Genomic DNA, 27339 nt, shown 5'->3' on the forward strand with positions numbered 1-27339 from the left:
ATGGAACAAAAAATACAGTATATATCATCAATAGAAAGTTATATTATTATTGATTGTAATATATGAATAAACAAGGTGTTTCTTGTAAGACAGGGGTCAGGAACCTATGGCTCGTGAGCCAGATGTGGCTCTTTTGATGGCTGCATCTGGCTCACAGACAAATCTTTAATAAAAAATAATAACGTTAAAAATATAAAACATTCTCATGTATTACAATCCATTCATTTCCTACCACTCATGTTCATGGTTGTGGGTGGCTGGAGCCAATCACAACTGTCCTCCGGGACAACACCAAATTTTTATTGGATAATGTGTAATGTACATGGGTCGTTGTATGGCTCTCATGGAATTACATTTTAAAATATGTGGCGTTCATGGCTCTCTCAGCCAAAAAGATTCCTGAGCCCTGTTGTAAGGGGTGTGGGAAGAATGTGTTTTATCTCTTAATTTTTTTTCATTAGTCCTACTTAGTACTATGTAATATATTATATGTCTTTTAAGTTGATTTTTTTTTCTTACAGAGAATTCTCAAATGTATTCCCCTGCATACAAAAAGATAGAGAATACTATGTTAAACAAAGGCTGGACAGCTTTTTAAAATTTCTTTAGTCAGCAGGCCACAATATCTTTCTGAATACAATATTATATTTTGATAGCTGGATTTCAGAGAAAATATGAACACTCTAACTTAGCTTTCTGCTAACTAATCCACACTTATTTTCCCCATTGGTTAGCATATTTTAGCATTCTTTTAAAGAAAAAAAAAAGTGTTTGTTTAGCATAATAGATATTCTCAGTAAACTATGTACTTAAAATAAAAAAATAATAATAATATTTACTATGGTGACTAAAGATTAAACTTGCCCCTGTTTCTTCCAATTACATCATATAATTTTTCCAAAAATTTAGTGTCGGAATCATGAATCCATACAGTTTATGTTTTGAAATCCTTTCTGCCCAAATAACATTATTAACCAAATTCTCTAGCTTCTCCTTTTAAGTATTTTTTTGAACCACTCCTTTTTTATTTTCTCAGTTAGGTACCATCTTTTCTTCTTTGGAACAGTGATACTCTAGGTATGATAATCTTTCTAAACACCAGTTACATCATGTTCTTGCTCTGTTCAAAAGCCTTGAATGACTCCTCATTGCTTTCATTCCTGAGAGTAGAAGAATCTCTCAGGTTTTGAGATTGACCTATTTTTTGATCTCCCATGACCTTGTGGGGAGAGAGTCAGTCGTTAAAGAAAGAAAGTTCTTTCACTCTTTAGAGTTTAAACTTACCTCTGAACTCTAGATTAAAGGAATTAAGAAAAAGAAAAGTTTTATTTTCTGTGATACATAATTTAACATGACTGGGTGTAAAGTAGATAAAATTCAGAAAAACATTTTTGTCTAGAAGCAAAAGTGCCTATATGTGACTCTTACTACTCCTGTGTAGTTCTTCTAGCCAGTGGTTCTCAACCTGTGGGTTGCGACCCCAGTGGGGTCGCCTAAAGCCATTGTAAATACATAATGCATATCAGGTATTTACATTCCGAATCATAACTGTAGCAAAATTACAGTTATGAAGTAGCTACCAAAATTATTTTTTGGTTTGGGGTCACCGCAACATGAGGAACTGTATTGCGGGGTCACAGCATTAGAAAGGTTGAGAACCACTGTTCTAGGCAGAAGACTTGGTACTGTTCTGTGGAAAGGAAGAAAGCCTCTTATCTTTAATTTCTCTTCCAAAGTCTATGTTTAGGAAAGTTACATTCTTGTATTTTAATTAGTTAGACTTCAATATCCCATATTGAAATAAAATATTACTCATGAAAGAACATCCTAAATTAATGACTCTCAAGAAGTTTGCACTTTTTTTCTAATGTATATGTAACAGTAAAGAAATAATTCAAGATAAAAGATAATTATGTCCAGGGTTTGTAGAAGACTACTGTCAGAGCGAAGAGTGGGAGGCCTTAGGCAGAAGGCCTCCAGGGAGAAATAGAGCCTGCCCTAGTCCTCCAAGAATACCTCAGCTACCAGATGTCAGAGGAAAATGAAACTGGTCTATGACAGTTAGAATGAACAGCAAGAATAAACATACAACGTGATGATCTTTAGAAGGCCAGACTAATCAAAGTCCTCTAGTGCAGTAGGTAATAAATTAGAGTGGAGATATAAAGCTATGATTGATAAGAATACGAATTATATGAGAATATGGATGATGTAAATAGAAAATCTCCAAAGAAAAGTCAACAGGCCTGGCCAGACAGCTTGGTTGGTTTGAGCAACATCCGAATACTTAGAGGTTGCAATTCCCATGCCGTCAGGGCATATACAGAACAGATAAATGCTTTTGTCTGTCTGTCTGCCTGCCTGTCTCTCTCTCTCTCTCTCTCTCTCTGAAATCAATAAATATAATTTTAGAAAAGAAAGGAAGAATCAACAGGACTTAGAAGCACATTGATAGTGGCAAAATTTTTATCAAAAGTAAGATGTTATAAATAATGTCCTTAAAAAGAGTAGAGTTATCCATCTGAAAGGATTTAATAGAGGTGGATGAAATGCATGATGATTTAGCATCTTTTTCAAATCTATAGTGTTTTTTTTAATCAGATACCTGTAATTTGTTTGTACAACCTAGTCTTGCCAATGCTCACTTTATGCTATGAATAGGCTTATAGTATTTAACATGTTGTGCATGTAAGAGACATGGACAAGAGTGTGGTGGTTACGGGGGGGGGGGGGGAAGGAGGGAGAGGGGAAGGGGGAGGGGAAGGGGCACAAAGAAAACTAGATAGAAGGTGACAGAGGACAATCTGACTTTGGGTGATGGGTATGCAACATAATTGAATGACAAGATAACCTGGTCATGTTTTCTTTGAATATATGTACCCTGATTTATTGATGTCACCCCATTAACATTAATAAAAATTTATTTATAAAAAAAGTTAAAAAAATGAGTATGTAGAATATTTTCATGTTACTATATGGAAATTCTGAAACATAATGAAATTTTGGAATTAATTCAGGAAGTTTTGTCATAATAAAGAGTATATATGTTTATGCACTTCAGTAATACTTAGCAGATCTAATTTGCCCATCCATAATCATTATTTTGCTACTAGAGTTAAAATAAAAGTTGGGAAGTGGCAAAGTAAAAAGGTTCTAGAACTACAATGAAATTGTGAGTCAGAACCTGGGTTCTAGGCGAAGGAACAGGCCTGAGGATGATTTAAGTGGCTCATGGGTCAAACAATTTTATCAGTGAAGTTATAAGAAAGGCAATTACCATATTAGAGTGGTTTGTCCTATCATCATAATGTCATGACAACAAATTAATGAAGGTTTTGTTAAAGATGAAAATAAATGAATAACAGTCAGAATTGTAGGAGTACTATTAGAATATTTGGCAGTAACTTCCAGAATATCTCTGCCTGAGCTTCCAATTACATTTCAAAGTTACCTAACAGGTATGAGTCAAAACATAGTCTCCCCCTCTAAGAGTCACAACAGATTTTGTATTTGATCTTCAGATAAATGCACATGACTTTTACATTTTGTGTATCTGATGGAGGTATTTTATGAAGACAGTAACCTGTATGACTCATCAGGATATAAACATGTCTTTAAATATAATTGCTATATTGATCATTTTAAATTGGATTTTTAAAATTTTTTGGCAGCATGAATTTATGCAACAAAAATCTATATATAGAAAATATAATGACCAATTTAAATCATTCTAATTTTAACAGAATATGTCATATAAAAAAGGTCAAACCATGAATATGTTTATGTAACAAATCACATATTAAATACCCCTCCTTCCTTTAACCAGCAAACATTCTACTGTAAACCTTAGGCAATCAACAAAACTCTTTGACGTCAGCTCAGGAGTTTTATGTCTATCTTTACTAGTGTGATTCATGAAACGTGTGCAGAGCAATTATGTGCCAGCCCTATTCAATAATAAAAATGTTTTTAATTGTATCTGCTCAATATTTAGCTTCCTCTATTTTTGATAACTTTCTTTTCTTAAACTCTCTTTAAATTTTGTTATTAGCCTGTTATTACTTTCTATATTCCCATATTTACCTCTACCTTTTCCTCATGCCATTATGAAAATTTGTTATTTTGTATCTATCAGCACTTGGAAGTAAAGGAAAGAAACTATGTCAGTAGATTTTAATAATCAAAGAGATTTAAAAAGTTCTAATAATCTATATTTTAATAATAAAAGAGAACTCACTGACCTGGTTATATAAAGAACAAGAGACCAGATACATTTAGTGGAGGGAATAAACAAAAACAAATGAGATGGTGATCTAGATGTGGCCTGTTTAGTTGAGAGAAACCAAGTTTAATTCATTAATTCTCAATAAAATCAGAAGAGTTTAAATACTTCCCATAGTATTTGATATGAGAGCAAATGAAAGATTTGGTTAAGTGGAGAAAAAAAATTGCCAACTACCATTTAAACTACAAAGAGTGGTCTTCATGTGTTTGGTTCTTTTTTAAAAAACACTTAGAAAAGTCAAAGTTACTTAAAATCATTCTATTCATCTTGGAAATGATCAAGTAGAGGTCCGTTTGTCCAGACCACTCTAAAGGAATGCTGCACATTGTCTTGGAGCCCGGCAGAAGAGAATCCAGGAGAAAGTTGGAATGGGAAGGCTAGGACACAGCCACACATGATGAAGGGAGAATTGACTCAGCAAATTTTAAAAAGTCTTACAGGTTCCTTCCACTCAGTCATTTTGTGATTTCTGACCTCTGCTTTGCCCAACATACCTTTTTGAGGGCCTAATAAATGAAGCTATCTGTCAAATACTGGAAGAAGCAAAGACAAAGGATAGAGATACACTATCCTAAAAAACTCCTATTTTGAAAAAAAAAAAAGTGTGTGGCCTTCCTGTGGACTTGAAGTTCCAGCATCAAATGCAAAGACAAGAACCCTGGAGACACTGCTTAACTAGTTCTCACAATTGTGGAAGGCCTAATTCCTGTAACAAATCCTTTTTAAAAACATACAATATACATAATCTCCCTGAGTTCTACTTCTCTGATTGAACTCTGACCAGTACTTCTGTTATGAGTCTCCAGTAAAGTGGAAAGATAACAATATGTGAGCCAATCACAGGACTCTAAAAGGAATCCATGAATCAGAGGCACCAGGCACCTCTGAAAGTACATGTAATAGTTTGGTTGAAAACAGGAAGATTATTTCAACAACTTCATGTTTCTATAGCAATACAAAAACTTATTCTTCATACATCAAGCGGGAAAGAATACTAACTAAAGAAATTGAATGAGAGGTTTTGGATTGGGAATACCAAGTTCAGCAGAGAGGGAGAAGAGAGAGAAGACACTTAATTGAAAATGTAAAGATTATATGAAATAAGACATAGAGAAAAGTGAAAAATCTCCCTCGCCACCCCATTATTTCAACACATTCCAAAAATGCTGACTTCCAAGTGTTTTAACTAACACCTGATATATAGATACTAGTTTAGGCAGGTGATTTAAGACTCCTCTTTGAGGGAAATGATCTACTTGATTGAAAGTGCAACTGCTGACATTTGGTTGTCCCCCCAATAGAGCTGCCACTTAACTTTTTAGTACTTTGCCCTTATATGTTAATGGATACTCAAAGATCAGATTCTGAAGAAATCCTCTCATATGAAAGAAATATTTTAGTTAAGATAAAGGTTTAGCTGCATGTGGTAGAAACAAACAAAAAAAATTAACATTGATTTACATAAGAGGAAATTGATTACTCTCTTATCTAAAAGTCAGAACTAATATGGTGACTTATTCAGGAAAATTAATAAGGTCTAAAGCTCCTTATATTCAGTGCATTCTCTGTAGAGTGTTGTCAACATCTGCTATGCATGAGATAGCTTCTTATCTCATGTATACCCAGCCAGTGGAAAGCAGAGGAGAAAAGGAAAAGGTCATGCATCTTCTCTTTAAGAAATTGTATACATCGAAGATGGTCATAGGGCCAATCATAGCTGCAAGGGAAGCTGATGAATTCTTTTTTTTCTAGTGGCCATGTGCTCTGGTAAAATGTGAGGATTCTAATACTAAAAGGAAAGTAGAAAAGGCATAATGGAGATATAGTTGGAAACCTGCCAGTTTTCTCTTTTCCATATTCACTCCCTGTGCAAACCCCCTTCCCAACTGAGCAACTCTTAAGTTCAATCATGATGCATTAAGAACAAATTTCAGGACCCCTGCATGATTTACAGTCCTTTATCAGCCTAGATATAGTTCCTCATGAGCCAGTGTCCCAAAATTTGAGACAAGTCATCAGTCTATGTGTCCATTATACAAGGTAAAGTAGAAATACATTTGCAGAAATTAAATGTTCCCCTTGGAAAGTGGAAGAATAAGTTAGCCACATAATTTTCAAATCCTGCTAAACAGGAATCCCCAAAGCACCATTCTTGTCAGTGAAGAAAGGTCCTTGATGAGTCTATCAAGCAGCAACTTCACAGGAACGTCAGGTAACTGGCCTTGCTGTGTCACTCTCTGGGTTTGCACTGCTTTTACAACCCTCTTTCTGCTGGTGAGACTCAGGCTCTGGAGGTGTGATCAGAGGTGGTATGATCACAGCTTCTATAAATGAAGCTGTGGTTTCTCTGGCACCACAATCTATTTGTCTCAAAAACAATGGGTATTCAATCACTTTGCTTCTGATCAATTCTATATTGGAGTACACACAGGCTATCTTCTCTCTGAATATAGTTTATATAGCTGATGACTCAGGTGTCTTATTTCCTGGCCTCTAAGTTCCACCCTCCCCTTCTCTTGTGCAACAATAGGCTTGAGTAAGAAGTCAGTCCCCGTGATAGGATCTTTGAGCTGTGCTGGGACATACTTCTGGCTGAGAAATATACTTGCTGTATTTAATAAAACAGAATCAATTCATTATTTTTTCTTTCTTTTCAACATTTGAGATCCCAAAATATCTAATGTTTAGTCAATTTATAAGCTGCATGCAGAAAGAACATTTCAAATAGGCTTACCTATATTTCTTCTCTATATAAACATATTAAGAAAACACAACATTATCAAGATTTCTTTGATCTTATGTAGCCCATTGTCTGTCTTCCTCTGAATATGCCCCAGGCAACAGTTTTATTAAATATCATTTCCCTGCAAAACAAAGATGACTATTCTCCAGAACTAGAGAACTCTAACATTAGTGTTCTCAGTGCTCCACTACAGCTAATAAAGCACAGCCATACATTTTTAGCTCTCTTCCACGCAAAATCTTTTCTGATTTGGGAAATATGAAGGGAAATACTCAAAGAAACAGCTGAAAGAATTGATGTTGCTTTTTAGATGTGGGACTCAAGAGGAGAAGAATAGATTTGATATTTTTAAAATTTTAAATAAATATTATATAAAATAATACAATTCTGCATATAAATTTAGCTCAAATCATTAGGAATGCACATGGCCCCAAGATCAAATTTTAATGTATCCCAAATATAAACTTTGCCCAAATATGTGCATAAGTTAAAGATAGTATAAGGTGGTATTTCTATCTAGGAAAGTGGTTTTTAACAGGGCCAATGTTTTGCACTCATCCCAGCCATCCCAGGGTCATTTGGATTGTCTATAGACATTTCTGTTGTCACAACTAGGAGTAAGAAGGTATTGCTGTCATGAATAGGTAAAATCGGAGATTCTGCCATGCATCCACTAATCCCTTTTGCCCACTCCTGACGCCAGAAACAAAAAATCATCCAGTCCAAAATGTCAATAATACTGAGGATGAGAAACTCTGGTCTAGGCCATTAGATAAAAGACTAAACCTGTGGGTAGGAGCTACAAACCAATAAACATGGTAACCTTAACCTCTCCATTAACCAGACAGAAAACTGACATCTTAGATACAAAAGCACTCAAGTAAAAAAGGTGATTCAAAACAGTTCTTATCATGAGGGTGGAGAGAAGTGCAGCCTCTACTTCAGTGTCAAAGAGATTCATATTGCTGGTTATCAAAAAGCTGTGCACATAATAGGTACATACTCGCCCTGGAATCCACAAAAGTTTTCCTCAATGTTAATACAGTGTGTCCGTAAAGTCATTGTGCACTTATGACCAGTTATAGGAGAGCAACAAAAGATGATAGAAATGTGAAATCTGCACCAAATAAAAGGAAAACCCTCCCAGTTTCTGTAGGATGATGTGGCAGCATGTGCACATGCGCAGATGATGACGTAACACCGTGTTTACAGCGGAGCAGCCCACGGCCATGCCAGTCAAGATGTGGACGGTATAGAGGAAAGTTCAGTGTGTTCTGTGGCTCGCTAAATTCGAATTCATGACCAAAGTGTGATGTGAATATCGGTGTGTTTATAATAAAGTGCCACCACATAGGAATAACATTACTTGGTGGGATAAGCAGTTGAAGGAAACCGGCAGTTTGGTGGAGAAACCCCATTCTGGTAGGCCATCAGTCAGTGACGAGTCTGTAGAGGCTATACGGGATAGCTACCTAAGAAGCCCTAAAAAAATCTGTGTGTGAGCCCACATCAAACTGCACTGAATATGAAACTGGGAGAGTTTATTTTTATTTGGTATAGATTTCACATTTCTATCGTCTTTTGTTGCTTTCCTGTGACCGGTCAAAAGTGCACCATGACTTTACGGACACATTGTATATTAATTGAATTGATTAGGTGAGGAGTACTATTTTAACATAAAACTACATCAGTTCAAACACTTCAGATATATGTTTTGCTGATAGAGTAAATCAGTTACTTACTAGAGACTGATTACTAAAGTAATAAAGAGGAATAAAAACAATTATTTTGATGGATAGATGAACTCTAGAGTGTATATACTAATTTAGTTATTTAATTTTCATTCCACTTATGAAAAACTAGAATTTAATACCATGCATATTTCTTTGGGGAGTTTCATTTTTAATTAGATATGACTGGAGCTCACTCTTTTCCCACAGCTGAAATAATGCACAAACTAAGTATGCGTGTGTATCACATACAAGTAGCTCTCTGCAATAGTATAAATAATTTTTATTTCTTCACACACACACCCAGATGGGTCTTCAGCAGAACACAATGAAATAAGGCAAAATAAAAGGCCATTGAAAATTATGCACATGAATTTTGGTTTCAATATTGTATTCAATGATTTTAAATCTTCTTTTACATCAAAATCAGTATTATTTTCAGCTTATATTTTTAAGAAACAATGTACAGGTGATAATTCTACATATATTCTATTTTTCTTAATGTACTTTTTTCAGTGTTGAGGAAGAGTCTCTTAAGGGGCAATTTGTTCATTGCAAAAGAATCCGAGAGTGATGGCAAAGTGGCCAAAAAAAGTTATCTTACTATAATAGTAAGCATTTTTAGACCTGAATGTAGTTTCTTAGATTTTAAGGAGTTTTAATAATTAAATAAATATAATGAAAATTAAATAGATATAGGATACTATCAGTAAATCTCAAAAATAGAATTTGATTTACTAAAATAAGTTACAGGGTTTCATATAATTGGATATCATCCACACAATCTTCACTAAAAAATAGAATTATATAAATCAGAAAAAGGAAGCACAAATATGTATACTGGATATCTATGAATAAGAAACACATACAATTTGAAATACATATTTAATGAAAAACAAAATATACTTTCTTGAAATAAACAAAAAAAACAAAAAACAAATCTGCACTGATGATTGGATCAAGTCCAGGAAGAAGTAACAGAATAATCTATTCAGGGCACATCTCCTGGAAGTCACTGAACTTCAAAAACAAAGATTCATCTAAGCATCCAAATGGTAAGAGGAAGTCATCAATGAAAGGGAAGGATGAATTGGATGCCAGATGTCCCCACAGCACTATTCAGGCAGTGCCATAAGGTAGCAGAGCAATGTCTATGGCATCTGAGAGCATTCAATTCTTGAGGCATAGTGTGTACAAAGAACTATATACCTTACTTTGTCACTCCTCCCCACTGCAGCACATATAGTCCAAGACCCCCAGTGGATGCCCCAAACCGAAGAGTACTGAGCTTTGTATATACTATGTGTTTTTCTATGCATACATACCTATAATAAAGTTTAATTTAGTTATAAATTAAGTATAAAAAATTAACAATAACTAATAATAAATAGAGCAATTATAACAATACACTGCAATAAAAGGTATGTAAATGTGGTCTCTCTATCAAAACATTTTATTGTACTGTGCTCATCTTTTTCCTTAAGAAAGCACTTTATGGCTTCCATTTTGCATATTCAAATGGCCAGCATCATTACTTTTGTGCTTCAGGGCCATTAATAATTAAAGTAAGGGTGACTTGAACATAAGCACTGAGAAACCATGAGGTGTCAACTTAATCACCCAGAAACAGCTAAAATTAAGTGCCTAACAGCTGACAGCATCTACATCAGAAAGATCAAAGACAGAGGGAACCATGTCCAGGTGGGACTTTCTTCTTGCTACTCAGAACAGCATGGTATTTAAAGCTTATGAATAGTTGATTTCTGGAATCTTGCATTTAATATTTTCAGACCATGGTTGACCATGGGTAATTGAAATTGAAGAAAGCAAAACATCAGATAAGGGAGACTACTTCACTAAGTTGTCCTTCAAGTCCAATGGATAGATATTCTGAAATAGCGAATAACCAGAAGCCCTGTGAATGGAACATATTGTACATGAATAAGGGGTGGGAGGTAGCTAATCCATGATAAACATTTTATAAAGAATAAAAAAGATAAATCAAAAATTTGAAAATTTTAAAGCTGATAAATCAGTGAAAAGACTATGTGGTGAATATGGAATCCAATTATGCAGAAATCTAAGTCTAAATAATGGTGGGATACGTAGGTGGGACATAAAAGTGAAACTAAGAGACATTGATAAGAGTGTGGTGGTTACGGGGGGGGGAGGGGGAAATGGGAGAGGGAAAGGGGGAGGGGGAGGGGCACAAAGAAAACAAGATAGAAGGTGACAGAGGACAATATGACTTTGGGTGATGGGTATGCAACATAATTGAACAACAAGATAACCTGGACTTGTTATCTTTGAATATATGTATCCTGATTTATTGATGTCACCCCATTAAAAAAATAAAATTATTAAAAAAATAAAATAAAAAAATATATTAAAAAAACAAAATAAATAAATAAATAAATAAATAAATAATGGTGGGGGTTATGGTTATGCAACAAAATATATAACTTCTAAACCTTGACCTTATAAAAATTAAATATTTTTCAAAGAATAATCATTTTTACTTCTATTGACTTCCTGCTATTAAAAAAGTAAAAAAATTAGGTCCTGACCTGTGGTGGCACAATGGATAAAGCATCAACCTGGAATGCTGAGGTTGCCTGTTCAAAACCCTGCACTTGTCTGGTCAAGGCACCTATGGGAGTTGATGCTTCTTGCTCTTCCTCCCTTTCTCTCTCTCTGATTATCTTTTCTCTCTAAAATGAATAAATAATAGAAAAAATTTAATAAGAATAAATAATTAAAAATTAAAAAGTAAGAAAATTAGTACAAGCATACTTCCTCTGTCTTTGCTTTATTCTGCCCTTTAATTACCATACATTTCTTCATTTATTGAGCACACATATACATAGGCACACACTTCTACAAACAGACTATGATTTTTAGTTGCTATCCCTACATTAAAGAAAAGAGATATAGTCCTACACACATGTATTATTTTAGAGAGTGGTTTCAGTTTCTACTGTTAGTCCTGAATTTTGCCTAATAATAGAACCATTTGCTTCATTGGTGTCCTTCACTGTCACTTAAGAGAAACTAGGAAGATTTATCAGGTTAAAAGTTCTTTCTTTACCTTGTGCTAAGTCACCCTCCACTCACTGACCTTTATAATCTGAAGGGAAACATTTATTTTACTTCTTTCTACAACAAAATTCGAGCTCTGTTCTCCAGACCACATATACAATGGTATTTCGTACTTTCGTTATAACTTATTTTAAGGTATTAATTTTTCCCATGTACTGCCCCAAGGCTATGAAAGATTATTTCCCTAGTTCTGTAAACAGTTCAGAAATTTGATCAAACTCATTAACCATTTGTGTGCCACCTACTTCAGATGCAATAAATTACAGTTGGTGCTTCAAATTAGTGTGTGAAGTATATGAGTTTAATTAAATTTCATTCAGGGTGAACAAAAGTCATAATTTGAAGGAAAAGTAGAAAGAAACCTCTTTGAAGCAAAAATTAAGAAACATAAATCCAATGATTCATTGACTTTTGTGACATCAAAATGAATCTTAGAGATTTTCTAATGCAGACCATAAGATTTTCAGAAAGAGTTTAGACTGTGTGGCTTATTTTTCTATAGTCAGTTACTTAGTACTCCTGTTCTATCAAGTGATATAATACAAGCTGCTTAATATCCGTTCCCTATCTTGAAAAACACAGGAAGTTGTTATCAAATTGATAGCATTTAGCAACATTAATTTTATCATTTATTTATAAATAGTTTAATATTATCATGCTGGTTTGTCCTGTCCAATCTGGCATTGTTTTATTTGTATCTAAAGTAGACATTTTTTGAAAGAGAATGTCTGCATAATACCAAAATTTTTTCCCTTAAGACTAAAAAAACAATATATATATATATATATATATATATATATATATATATATATATATATATTAACAAATATTCTCTGGCAGCATACAGCAATTTCATAGATCACTTTATGTCTGTTGTCTCAACTAATAAGTCAAATGAAGCAGTTTTAAAAGGTGGGCATTTTGGCACCTATGGTTTATGGCATAGCAAATATTCTCACTAAGTGCATGTTTCCCTTTTAAAAATAAAATATTATGTTAATTTTCAACATAACACTCAACTCAATAAAATTAAAGCAGATTATATATATATTTTTCTATGAATCCGTTGAGAATACATACTCAATTATTACCGTTACAGTTCTATTTTGCATGAAGAAGAGCATTTTGATATACAAACATTTAATTGCCACCTCCTTCCTCATATCTTCCCCCCAAACCGTACATACAAGTGTGCATGTCATATCCCTTGCTTGCTTCTTAGAGGAGAATAATCGATTCCCAAGACAGAGTATGTAAAAAAGCAGGCCAGGTTATAGAAAATGAGAAATTTCCGGATTCCTCTTGCACAGGAAGGTTCATTATTTCATTCAAACTGAATTTCCTAAACTCAGTTCCTGTATTTTCAGTTACTGTCAGTTGTATTCCAAGACTCAAATTTCAAGGAGCAATAGGTTATTAAAATAAAATAAAATCAGAGCCTGCCATAGCCAATATTTAATTATGTCAGAGAAGAATGGTTTTAAAACCATCTTTTCATTAAAAATAGGGCATTTCAACTCCAAAACTGCAGAAAGGATATAATTTCAAATTAAAATTAGGAATGATTTATAATTTTCCAAGAACATGTGTACAACATAATTTTTAAAAAATATTTTTTAATTTAGACTATTAAATTTAATAGGGTGATATTGGTTAACCAGAGGATATAGATTTAGAGAAAATATCTCCACATCATTTGGACAATTATGCTGTATACCCATCACCCAAAGTCAAATCATCTCTGTCACCCTATATTTTGTTTCTTTAAGTCCCTCCCCTTCCCCCACCCCCTCCCTCTCCACCCTTCCCTTCCCTCTGGTAACCACTGCACCCCTGTCTATGTCCATGAGTTTCAATTTTTTGTCCCTCACAGCATTGTTTACGGTGGGCAAGAAATGGAAACAAAATGCCCTTCAATAGAGGATTAGATAAAGAAGATGTGGGGTACATATATACAAAGGAATACTACTCAGCCATAAGAAATGATGACATAGTATCACTTAAGACAACATGGATGGACCTTGACAACATTATACTGAGTGAAATAAGTAAATCAGAAAAAGCTAAGAATGGTATGATTCCATACATAGGTGGGACACAGCATGATATTTAACTTTACTCCATTTCAGATTCTTGAAAGTTCATCACAGGTCAAATCTACCAATGGCATCCACCCAGCATTTATCCCATATTCCTTGCATGGGCATTTTTTTTCTTTATCTTATTTATCATTTTTATTCTGTTTTGTTTTCCCCACACACATTGTTAAATGATTCATTCATAGTATGGCACCAAGAAGTGTTTGTAGGCCAAAAGTCAAAAAAGTGGAACACACACACACACACACACACACACACACACACACACACATTGTCTTCAGAATAGAGGTGGTTTTCTTATCTGAATGTTTAGACTTATATAGAGGTTAGTTTCTTAAGGCAAAAAATGTAAACCTAATGAGTTTTAAGTTTACTATGAGGCATTGAATCTAATCAAGTTTTATCTAAGAACATTTTTAAAAATTCTTAAAATTACAGAAAATTGATCAAATCAGCCAAATATCCTTGAAATTTTTTTATTCTACTAAATATCTTGCCCATAAATTTAGTGTGTACCCACATCTCCACATGATCCCATGCAATTTATAAAACTCTGTATTCATCCTGACCAACACCTACATTTTAATATAGCCACTTTTATTGCAGATGCTTGCACATGGATTATTTCAGTATCATTTTATCTTTACCCAATTTTCAGTACTCTGTTACAAATGGTAGTAATATTTTTAAACTGGACTTCTCTCCTTTCCAATTTTTCATATATGTGTCTATCATTGTGCCATAGCATGAATTTGTGTAGCACAGGCTATTGCTGGTACGTGCGTAGGCACCCTCCCCTTTCTCTTGGTTGGCAGGACCTAATTTTGTTGGATTCCTCACCCTCTTTACATTCGCATACTCAAAGAAGGAACCCATTAATTAACTCAAGACAAAAATGATATTTTATTCTTTGCCTGTTATTGGCTGAGGTATAGGCATGCAAAACAATCCTGGGCAATCAGAGTTCAGGTGATGTTAGTCAATTCTCTAGGAAATATTTTCTTTGATCTTATAAAAGGTTACAACACAGGTACGTGGCTGTTGGTCATTACTGTGGGGGGAGGTCATGCTGCTACAACCACATTGCCACCAGGAGCAGGAGTCATGAGCCCCAAGACTCTCAAAGAATCAACAGAGATGAAAGACAAAAAGATCTGGGCTTTTAATGACATCATGGGACCCTCTTCATACTAGTTCTCAGGGATAAGCAGCTTTCTTGGTTGGAACCACTTTGGTTATGCTGGTTACTTGTTGATCTGAAGTGGTCTAACAGTGACACCTCCATAATACAAATGAAAAAAAAAACAAGACTCAATGAAGTTATGAGGCTGGCCTCATGGGGTTCAGTGAGGAAGTGGCAGAGGTCCGGCTAGAATGTAATTCCTACTTCAGTACCCTTCCTAGTGCATTGTAAGTCTTTTCTTTAGAACTGGCTGCTCACACAAACCACTGACTGACTGTGCATTGTATCACGGCACAGCAGCTACAGCAAAATTTTTTATTCAATTATGAGCATAAAGGTGTGGTTTCTTACGTGGAACCATAGACAACTACTATTCTTGTGGGGCAAAAATGTTCAAATATTGGAAATTGTATGTGGCTTCACCTAACAATATGATAGAAGTCTCCTTACTAATGTAGGGCACAGAGATCTAATTAGCGTACACTGCATGCTCTTTATTTTGCTGCTGAAGTTTGCTATCTACACTTTAAAGTGCAACTTCCTTCATTTTACTGGGCTTCTTTCAAGGTGAAATCCTAGTTTGTTTACACTAGGTTTCAAAGCTTATGAGCATTACATCTATAGCAATAATGTAAAACTTTAAGCATCTAAAAATCATGCTCACTTTTTGGTTAATTTTAGTTTTTTCAACTACAGTTTACATTCAATATTATTCTGTATTAGTTTCAGGTGCACAGCATAGTGCTTAAACAATCACATGCTCATTATATCAGGTGAATACTTCCAGGGCTCCGTCAGAAACTGTGGCATGCTGCACATGATAAAGTTCAATGCATATAACAGTCTGACCGGAATAAACCATTAAAATACGATGATGTCACAAAAGTGAGGAGAAAAATAGTTCCTATTATAGAATACTGCTCAAATTTTTGCAGAAGAAATATAGGCAGTGAATTTTTGCAATATTAAAATTTGTTATCACTTCATGTGGTGTTTTATAATATGTTTATACCATGTTTAAGTCAGCCACTTGGGAGTTTATTAAATCTTTACTCCTCAATGTGACTCTTCCTGATTTTATGAAAGTTATGTGTAGACCGTAAGAGTTGATTAGATCAGCTGTCAATGTGATTTTCGGTGATATTGGAATACACATAGTGAGAGGGGAAATTTAGCTTTTTTGCCAAGTTCTTCTCAATACATTCTGTTTACATCCAAAAGTACATTTTCTACAAAAAATAAGATTGTTTACTTTCAGAAAGTTTAAACACTGCTTTAAATGCATAGAATTCTCCACAAAAAATGAGATTACCAGCTTCAGGACTGCAATGTAGCAATATTATAAAAATTATTACAGAAATCAATAATGCTTTCATTTCCAGAACTAATCTGATGGTAAAATCTTGTTTATATAGGTATTAAACAAATACATTATTCACATTTTGTAATGATTTTCTAGAGGAAAAAAAAGACTTTTTAATTATCATATAGAAGTGGTATCATAAATGAGTATAATTTTTATTAACAGAAAGTTAATTTACATAAAACAAATGTTCATTGAATTATTGAATATGATAATATCTACGTGCCTATTCCTGTTTGTCATATTTTGTGCCTTTTGGCGACATCAGAATTATAACAATCTGATTTATGCATTCAATTTAATGCATAATATGACAACATACAGAAACGTATGCCTTATAATGTATAATTTAAACAGGATTGCTATATATTTCACCCTTTTCTTTCATGGCTTTACCGAGTTTCTCATGCAGCCAGAAATCACGATTAAAATGCAAGTTTCCAGATATGAATGTCTGTTTGAATTAATGAATATTTTCATAAAAATACTACAACTATGAATGTTTTAAAAACCTTGTCATAACATTCACCAAACTTACACATGACGGCAAGCATGTGTTACTGCATTTTCGTCTTAAATATTTGATGACTGCCTCTTTAAATCCAAGATTCATAACCCAAAGGCTTTCATTTTCTTACACCATGTGTAATTCAAGAGACATTTATTAGTACAGTCTCCTTTTTATGCATCAACAAAACGTATCTGGGAAAAAGCAATATGTGAACTTCCCAGAATTTTGGACATATTTTAAGGTATTAATTATACATCACAATATTTTATAATACGTATACACTATATTCTTTCCCTCTCTCTCCCTCCCAATAGAATAAAGATAGAATCTATAATAAAGATGATTCTGATTAAACATTAAAAACTACAATACAACTGGAATCTCTTTCAAGTTACATTTAAAAAGTGTAAACATTTCCTAACCTACCCACATTTTCAGGAAATGATTACAGTGCACAGCTGCAATTTATGAGGTTCTGAAAAACACCAGTGCTCTTCTCATACTTTCCTAACAACAATATCTGTTTTAAAATTACAAATTTAAATTTAACAGAAGTAGGTGATGGTAACAGATCCAGTATAGCTATTTTTATTATTTTTTTAAAAAAACCAATACAACTAAAGGTTGCCTATTGATGGTCAGTCTCACTTGACCTTAGGTGCGCAGAAAGGTGGTTTACCATGGTAACCTTGCTCTTGATGCTTTCCATACAGTAAACCATTTCAGTCTCTTCGTGTAATTCTTTTATTGGCTGTACAATTGAAATGTCAAGCTTAACGAAAAAAGGACAGCAGGTAATTTTTTTTTTTATGAGTGGTTAGACCACCTTTCTTGTGAATGAGCCTGGATAAAGTTATATGCAACTATTTTAACACCTACTTAATTCATCACATTTTTTTCTCTTGTATTTTTAAATATTTTGGCAAACATATTTGACCCTAATACATTTTCATAATCTTTGCATACTTAGGATCTATGAGTGTAATGTTAAATATCTGATAGTAGGGTGTCTCCACTTTCAGAAGAAATGTGCATATTTCTGTTTACATATAAAACAAAACTCTTTAAATAATACAGAAATTTCCAAAGACATGCAAGTTTTAAAAGGACATTTCAGGCCCTAAGCCAGAACTGACATTCCACCTTTAATTATGTGAAAATCAAAAGAATGTATTTTAATGACAAATTATGAGAAAATCATGAAAACCATACTTTCTTTCAAAAGCAAGTTACAAAATTGCTTTTTCCTTTATGAACTGTTCATGTCGATATCTCCAGACAATCATTCCCTTATGCTTTTATAATAAAACTGTGCTTTTTTGAAGCTCATTCCATTCTACTATATTACTCTCACAATCACATCTGTCAAGATCCCAGCCCTCACATTTGTTGAAATCTTTGCACTTAGCTCACAATTTCTCCAGAGGGAAAGGAGGGAGGGGGATAGGAGAGGATATGGGGGATAAATGGTGATGGAAAGAGACTTGACTTGGATGGTGAACACACAACACAATACACACATAATGTATTATAGAATTGTCCACCTGAAACCAATATAATTTTATTAACCGATGTCACCCTAATAAATTCCGTAAAAAAAAAGAAAAATAATTCTATATTAATAACAATTTCTGCCATCACCCTGGGAGATTTTAAAAGCCACAGGGACAATTCACCTCAAATCCTAGCCCCGCGATTTCTTCAGGTCCTCCCCACCAGTGAGTGACCTGCTCTTTGACCCTCCACTTTCCCAGACTCACACCAAGTCTTGTCATCTCTGAACTCTCCCAACCTTAATATTGCTATGTCAAGAATTGTGCTCTCTGACCACTATTAATTCTTCTATTATTATTTTATTATTTATTTATTTAACTACACCAAATACAATGCCAAAACTCACTGCAACTGAAAATTTGAATTTGTTGATCCATCTAACATCTCTATAATTAACTTCACCTTTCTCCCTACAAAGTTAAAATCTTATGGACTATGAGTTTAAGCATTTCATTTGTAATACCTAACTACCCTCTTCCTCTATTTTTGCATTTTACCCATTGGAAAAACCATAAATTTAAAGCATCTAAACAGTCTTTCTTCAGCCCTGAGCTCAAATATTTGAACCCTGCAAGAGCAAAACCAATAACAGGGAATATTGGCACCTTTATATAAATAAATAAATCACCAGTCTTCATGGAACACTCAGTATTTCTTGGTAATTGTACTGTATTCATTGGCCAAACCACTTTCCTGCTTTCCTCGCAAAGTTTCAGACCATCGATATAGTCCTCATATCTCTAGCTCCCTTGGAGAAACTTCCTCCTCAGCAGAGAGCTTCACCTTGTACTTCATGGAGTGAACACATGCAAGGAGGAAAAACCTTCTTGCAGTCACACCCATGAACTCATCTACACCTGCACCGGTCTCTCAGTACTTCCTTGCTCATATGGGTGGGTTCTTTCTGTTGTTATTAGATTAATTTTCCTCCTGTTCTCTCGGACACTTTAGTTAGCATCAGTCGCCTCTTCTCTAACTTTAGCAAGTTCTTTTAGAACACTCCTTCCACCACTGAACTGATGCACTTTTGTGGTCCTTTGGATCTCAGTTTAAATGCTTCTTCGTCACTGAAGACTTACCAATCTGTCCAAAATAAATCAGATTTCTCTGTTTTTCAGTCATTTTATATCAACTGTATTTCTTACTTGTCTGCATTTTAATTAACATGTTTAACATAACTGGAAATTCTATTTATTTAATTATTGAACAACTATCAGCCTTCTAATACTGTTAGCATGGTCACCATTAAGGTATATAGTAAGAGCTTAATAAATCATTGAAAATGATTTAAAAACAATAGAAAAAAAGACTAAGATGGCATGTGTTATATGCTTGTGCCAAGTACTACATTTATAAACTCATTTAATGCAGCAATCCTATCTTCCTTTTATAGTTGAGAAACCTCAGGTATAGGGAGGACTTGGCCTACAGACTCAGACAAATATGGCCTCAGCGTTTATGACCTAAAAACTAAATCATTCATGAATGGATAAAGTATAATATGCTAATTCAACATGGCAAAAATATTAGAGTATAACTATGATAAGATATAGGTCATATTTTTATGATACACAGTATAATTCTGAAGTAGCAAAGTTGAAATACATCAAAAGTTTGGGACTTCAATCCTTGACATTTGCTTTGAAGCATGAGTATACATGTTTTTGTATTTATATAGTGTGATTTAATTGCATTCTATTTTTTTTAGCAGATGAACAACATGCTAAGGTTAGGTTATTATTAATGGTGAAAAAAGAAGGAACAAACAGAAAAGAAAAATCTAAATATGAGACACTGGTCTGTTTGAGAATTATAGCAATTATCTTTGGTCTGTGTGAGCCCTTTGGTTTGGAGCAAATGGATGCACTCAAGGGAGACATAGGGATGCTGAGGGCTGACTCTGGCGACTGATATATAAAGATAATGTGAGAAGGGAGGATTATTATTATGGTGGAGGTAGGGAGGTGGAAGGAGCAGTTACAGAGAAAGAGAAAAATCAGTTAAATAACATCCGTCTTCCAACACTGGCTTCCCCCCACTGAATTCTTTAGAGCTGAATCTACATAGCCCGCAAAATAGAGGAAAGAATCACACTCATTATAGTTCATTTTTTATCAACATTCTATAAAGTACTGAAGAACTGAATATAATATCTGATTCAATAATCAGGAGAAGAGGAAGCAATTTTCAACAAAGCCATCCTCCATGGGAAAAGAAACACACTTGAGAGAATATAAGAAGGCTTTCAACTCAGTGGGAAGAGACTGTGAAAGCACTCCATTGAAGCTCATTGTAGCTAGTGCCCAGTTTGCTTGCCAAAAAAATGCTCATTCAATGTAGGGAAATAAATTCCTGTTCACTAATAAACATAGTCAAATGCAAAGTTGCTTTACAAAGTCAAAGTCTATAAATATCTCATAAAAGGTTTATGCTTAATGTAGTTCCCCCAAATCATATTTAATCACAAGTCTTGTTTAGTTATTCTTTTCTTTTCTCTGACTTCAATTGTTCATGACACAATCATGCGTTTCTTAAATTATTTATATTTCCGTGGGAGTAGATTGTAATTCCTCATTTTCTATGATCATGCAGTCTTGGGATATTTAATGTTGCATGTTTTGTACATATGGATAAACAGGAAATGAGAAGACTGATTACTAGCAATGTTAACCATTAGCTTCCAATCCGCATGTCAGCCAAAGCTCGAGTGTCATCTCTTGACCTGAACATTGACCCAGGAGTCAGGAAAACTGCTCAAGGGTTATATTTTCCAATAATATACCAGAGACCTATGACAAGCTCACAGCGAAGCAGTAAAGCACTTTTTAACTCACAGGACCATCAAACAGAATTAAGTGCTTTGAAATCCATGGATAACAGGTGCTCCAAAGACTGAAGAGCTCACCAGGTCACTGCTTTCCCTCCAGGTCACTCACCCACATGCCCCTCATGTTAAGAGAATACTGATCAGAGTTGAAAGTGAAGATGCCCATGGTAGCAAAATAATAATAATAATATTAATGCAAAGAGAACCTATCAATTTCCCATATATAGAATTTATACTTTGATGCTAACAATTTCTATAATGATCTTTAAAAACATTAATGTGTTTTGTCATTTGCTGAAGTTTTCAACATCCTTAGAAGATTCTCATTGAATGATGATAAAACTCGATTTTATAGATAGTTGTTTTCACATTAAAATTTCTCCTAATAACATGTTATTAGCCAATTTTAGAAAGATTAAAAAAACAGTTTGATAAAGTATAATCACCAAATAAGGAAACAAATAAGAATTTAAAAATATTGAAGGTGACCTCAAATTATCAAAAATATTGAAAGTGGCATCTTCAATGAGGAAAAAATATTAAATTGGAACTCAGCAAATGGCATAGCATTAGTCAATAGAAGTTCACTGATTTATGAAACTCAGTTCCTTGAAAAGCCATAAAAAGTTATAATAAAATACTCTAATTTTTTACCTTTAAAAAGTCTGTCAAATATTTTTTGAAATAAAACATGGTAGTAAAATATAATTAGATTTGAAAATATTACTTGACTAAGTTTAAAATTCACCCTTGTAAATTATAAAACAAGATCTGCCAGACTACTGTATTCATCTCTCTAGGTGCAAAGTCTACTAATCAATGACTTTTAAATGTACTTTTTAATCCTTAAAATTCTTTTACAGTGAATTTAGATTTCCCCTATTTCTCTATGACAGTTTGATTTGTTTTCTAAAGCTCACTTGTAAAACCTCTCATTATAGGATGACTCCACTGGGCTGTTCACCCTCTGACAAACTTGGGTTTTGGTGAAATAGTAGTTCATTGGATATTCATTTTCCTCATAGACATCATAAGAAAGAAGAAAAAAGGTGATGTACTAAAAAAGTGTTTGTATTGTTAGCATATTTAAAAACACCAAAATGTAAAAGTAATGTGGAATAGTAAAACAGTCTGTGCTTTGTTAAATTTTTAAACATATAAAGAAAGGCATAGCAAACCTTGTAAAAAAAATAGAAGTCCATATTGACCTTTCCATCTCATTATAAAATTAATTTGTAGTGATTGTAAGGAAGAAAATACAAGAGCAGAAATCACCTAAAATAATATATGAATGTGGGAATAAATGTCTCTGAATGTTAGCCAAACTAATTTACATATTTTTCTCTAAATTTAGCTGAAAGGAAAAGTCCATAATTTCAATTTGACCTTTAAGCATAGATATAGTATGCAATGGGAAGTTAAAGCAAATGAGAAATTTTGACCCAAAAAGAGTTGAAAGACTGGACCACACAGCTGGTGTGATGGGGAATGTTGTAGGGGACTGCTGGGAAAGGTAGCACACATCTGTGTGTCATGGATCTTGCTTCTCTCTGCACACCGTGTGGATGCCCAGCCCTGCAGAAAATTGAATGCTCTCATTATCCTCCACTCCTAAGTTGTAGAAAGGATGGGAAGAAAGGAAGGGAGGGAGGGAGGGAGACAAAGGAGAAAGCTCAGGTTTATTTTACATCTCCAAAAAATATCCTATTTACAGTAAAGACAACTAAAATGTTTTAGAGATAGAGTTTATGAAAAAATAATATTTTGTTTTATAAAACGAGTGCTAAAATATGAAAGGCTTCGGTGAGCTAATATATAGCTGTATAAATCAGTATGTTTAAATGTTAGCCAGGCTGATTTACATATTTTTCTCAGGACTTACCAAAATATATGTGTGTATGTGTGTGTGTGTGTGTGTGTGTGTGTGTGTGTGTGTGTGTGTGTATAGAATTTTAAGTTGGCTATAAAACAGATAAAATGTGCAATGGGAAGGAAGTATAAATCAAGAATTTAGCATCAAGTAAGTAAAAGGAAAAAAATTCCTATGCTTAACACTATAGAACTTCCTCAAGAAATGGTTATTTTCCGGAAATATTTTTTAGCAGTTTTCTGCTCTCTGCAGTGTTACATTATGCATACAATAAAATAAGAGATGATATTGGTTTAAAAAATTATACAAGTTTCAGAAACTAACAAGCAAAATAGAGACAGAATCATAAATAGAGAGCAGGCTGAGAGCTTTCTGGGGGCTTTGTGGGAGGGGGGTCATGGAAGCATTGAGAAGAAAAAAATAAAAAAAGAGAGAGAGAGAGAAATTCATGGATATCGGCAGCAGTGTGGTGATTCCTGGGAGAGGAAGATGAGGGGAGGTAAAGGAGGGTGTGGTAAGATAAATGGTGATGGGCAGAGACTTGGGTTGGGGTGGTAAACACAAAATACAGTGTTATGGATAATGTGTTATAGAATTGTGCATTGCAGTATTACCCCAACAAATTCAATAAAAAGGAAAATAAATATATTTTAAAAATTTTACAATGCTTCAATAAATAACTAAGAGGATATAAATAAAAAATAAATATTTTAATGTTTTTTTTAAAAGGTAGCCTATCACAAGATTTGATCTAGATTTATCTTTAAAGATATATAGACCATGGCCTAGGCTGGTTGCTCATTGGATAGAGCATCAGCCCAGCCTTTGAACATCTGGGGTTAGATTCCCAGCCAGGACACACAAGAGAAGTGACCATCTGCTTCTCTTCCCCTCTCCTTGTTCTCTCTTTCTTCTTCTCCTACAGCCAGTGGCTTGATTGCCTCAAACATCAGTCCCAGGCACTGAGGATAGCTCAGTTGATTTGAGCATTGGCCCCAGATGAGGGCTGCTGGGTGGAGCTTGGTCAGGGTGCATGCAGGAGTCTATTTCTCTATATCCCCTCCTCTCACCTAAAAAAGAAAGGAAGATGAAAGAAAGAAAGAAAGAAAGAAAGAAAGAAAGAAAGAAAGAAAGAAAGAAAGAAAGAGTATTGCTTATATCAAAATATTTCAAATTAATTATTATAAATTTGGAATAATTATTACCTAATGTTATATTTGTAAAAGTATTATTACCATCAGTGATTAAATAATTCAAAGATTTAGGAAAAAGTGACTACAAACACTTTAGTACAAAATATTTATAAACTGAGTGGTATTTCTTTAAAACTTATTAACAAATAGAACACATTTAAAAATGTGGTTGAGTTTCAACCTGAGCAAATAATGTTTATGGTCCATATGTTGAGTCAAAAATAACAAAAATGGCCAACAATTACTGTTCACCTACTATGTGCTCAATTTATATGGATTATCTTATCTTTAATTCTTATAATACCCCCTATGACAAGTGTTATTGCAACTGTTATTGTATTGCATGTGTGTTACTATTTTTATCCCTGTTTTATAAATAAAAACATTTTGTGTTTAGCTTGCCTGCCCAAAGTGAGAAAAGTAGTAAGAGATGAGATTCAAACCCAGATATCCTGAATACAGAGCCAGCTTCCTTAACCCACAACTGTTGTTACTACCCTATCCTACATGTGTTTTGAATTCTATGACCAAATCCAAAGACATCAGGCATGAGATAAGGGTTCAATCTCTACTCCACTATCTTATTTTGAGGAAAAGCAGTTGTGTTAACTATATTCCTTAGTTCCTGTGGTTGCTAGAACAAATTTCCAAGAACTTGGTGACTTCATATTACCTTCTACTCCAATGTGTCAACCCTCCCTCTGCCTCTCTTTTATCAAGACACTTGAGATCGCATTCAGAACCCACCCAATACTTGAGGATATATACCCCATCTCAAGATCAATTCAAAATAAGATAACACTGAAAAGTTTCAAGGATTGGGACTTGATATCTTTGGGACTGTTATTCAGCCTTTGTACTACTAACCTATAAATGCAAGACTACCTGTGTGAGACATGTGCCTATAAGACAAAATAGCAAAAAATTGTTTCAAGGAGAAGGTTTCAGGGTCTCTTGTATAGTCAGTGCTCCTTCAGAAGTTTACCCACGCCCTCTAACCTGTGTGTGTGCCTTGTACAATGAGACCAGAAGCAAGTGGTGATCACTGGTGCTCATTTGGATGATCAAATTGTCATTGAGAGATTGACAAGCAGCAATTATATTTTTCCATGATACCATGTAAGCAAAGAGTAAGATTTCTAGGTAAAATTCTAAAATTAAAATGAGCAAGTCACTTACTGCCACTTGTGACAGCATGGAAGGCCCTTGAGGGCATTATGCTAAGGAAAATACACCAAAGACAAATACTGTATGATCTCATTACACATGGACTCTAGAGTTAAAAAAATCCCACCAAACTCATAGATACTGAGAACATAAAATGGTTACCAGAGGCAGAGGGAAGAAGAGTGGGCCAAATGGGCAAAGGGAGTCAAAAGGTACAAATTTCCATTTATAAAACTAAGTCTTGGGGATATAATGTACAACATGGTAACTAGAGTTAGCAATGCTGTATTCAATATTTGATAGTTATTAAGAAAGTAGATTTTAAAAGTTCTCATCACAAGAAAATGTCTGTGACTATATACGATGACATGTTAGCTAGACTTACTGCGATGTTCTCATAATAATACAACTATCTAATGACTATATTGTATAGCTGAAACTAATATAAGGTTATTTGTCAATTTTACTTCAATTTTTAAAAATTCTGAAAAAAAATGACATTGAAAGGATGAACAATAGACTTGTCAATACATTTAGCTAAAAAAAAGTTTCTTTAATGTATGACTTCTTACTCTGTTCTAGGTTACAAGAGCAGTGGCCCTATTAGTATAATAATTTTGGCATTCAACTACAGTGACGACATGATGAAAGGAAAGAAAACTTAAGATCCTGGCAGATAGGAAGTCTAATATATTAAGTCTAGACTCTTAAGTGTTCCACATCCTCATTGAAGAAATAATCTAGAAAAAAAAATGCCCAGTAATGCAGGGATGTAAAAAAGGAACTTGATCATAATAATTATCATCACAGGCTTGTACCTTTAAGGATCGTGGGTCTAAATTCTTATAAATATCATGGCATGGTAATGCCCACCCAGACTACTGATACTTCTGGGACACATGACAACAGAAAAACAAGCCTATACTATAGAACAAGTTCTCAGGATAGCAACGTATACACACACACACACACACACACACACACACACACACACACACACACACACAGGCTTCCTGAAGACATGCAAGCTAAAATAACAAAACACAACAGGAGATACTCCATAATGAAAAATAACAATATGATTAGATGCCATGAACTGCAAAAATTAGAACAGTATGATAGAGATTGTATAAAGTAAAAAATCGTTAATGTGATTAAAACAAAAAGAGAAAATGTTACGTGATTTCATATAAAAGAACAAATGTATTTCAAACGAAATGAAATAGAATTCCTCTGTTTTTCTAACACTGAAATATAGAGTCATTTAATAAAAACATAGGTGAATTGGTTAAACAACCTGTTAGGAGTACCTAAAGTGAAAATTATTTAACTGAAAAATAAATCTAAAAAAAATTACCTGGTGTGCACAAAGACACTAAAAGAAAAAAAATTAAAAGGGGGAGAGGTAAAGTTAAGAGGTGTAGAGACTATAATGATGAGTTACAGAATGTCTTTGATAGGAGTTTCAGTATAAAAGAATAGAGAAAATGGAAAGAGGTATATTAAAGTAAAAAAGACTGAAAAATTCGTAGAATAGTTAAAAAATGCACAATGACCTTAAGAAAATTAAAATAAATTCACATCTGGACTCTTGGCAGTAAAACTATAAAACAAAAATCTAAGGAAAACAATTTCGAAGAAACTATAAAGAATACATAATATTTACAAAAGAATTACAAGACTCCTCACTAGCACCAATAAAAATATGAATCAAT

This window comes from Saccopteryx leptura, chromosome 3, assembly GCF_036850995.1.
Source record: "Saccopteryx leptura isolate mSacLep1 chromosome 3, mSacLep1_pri_phased_curated, whole genome shotgun sequence".
Taxonomy (NCBI): Eukaryota; Metazoa; Chordata; class Mammalia; order Chiroptera; family Emballonuridae; genus Saccopteryx; species Saccopteryx leptura.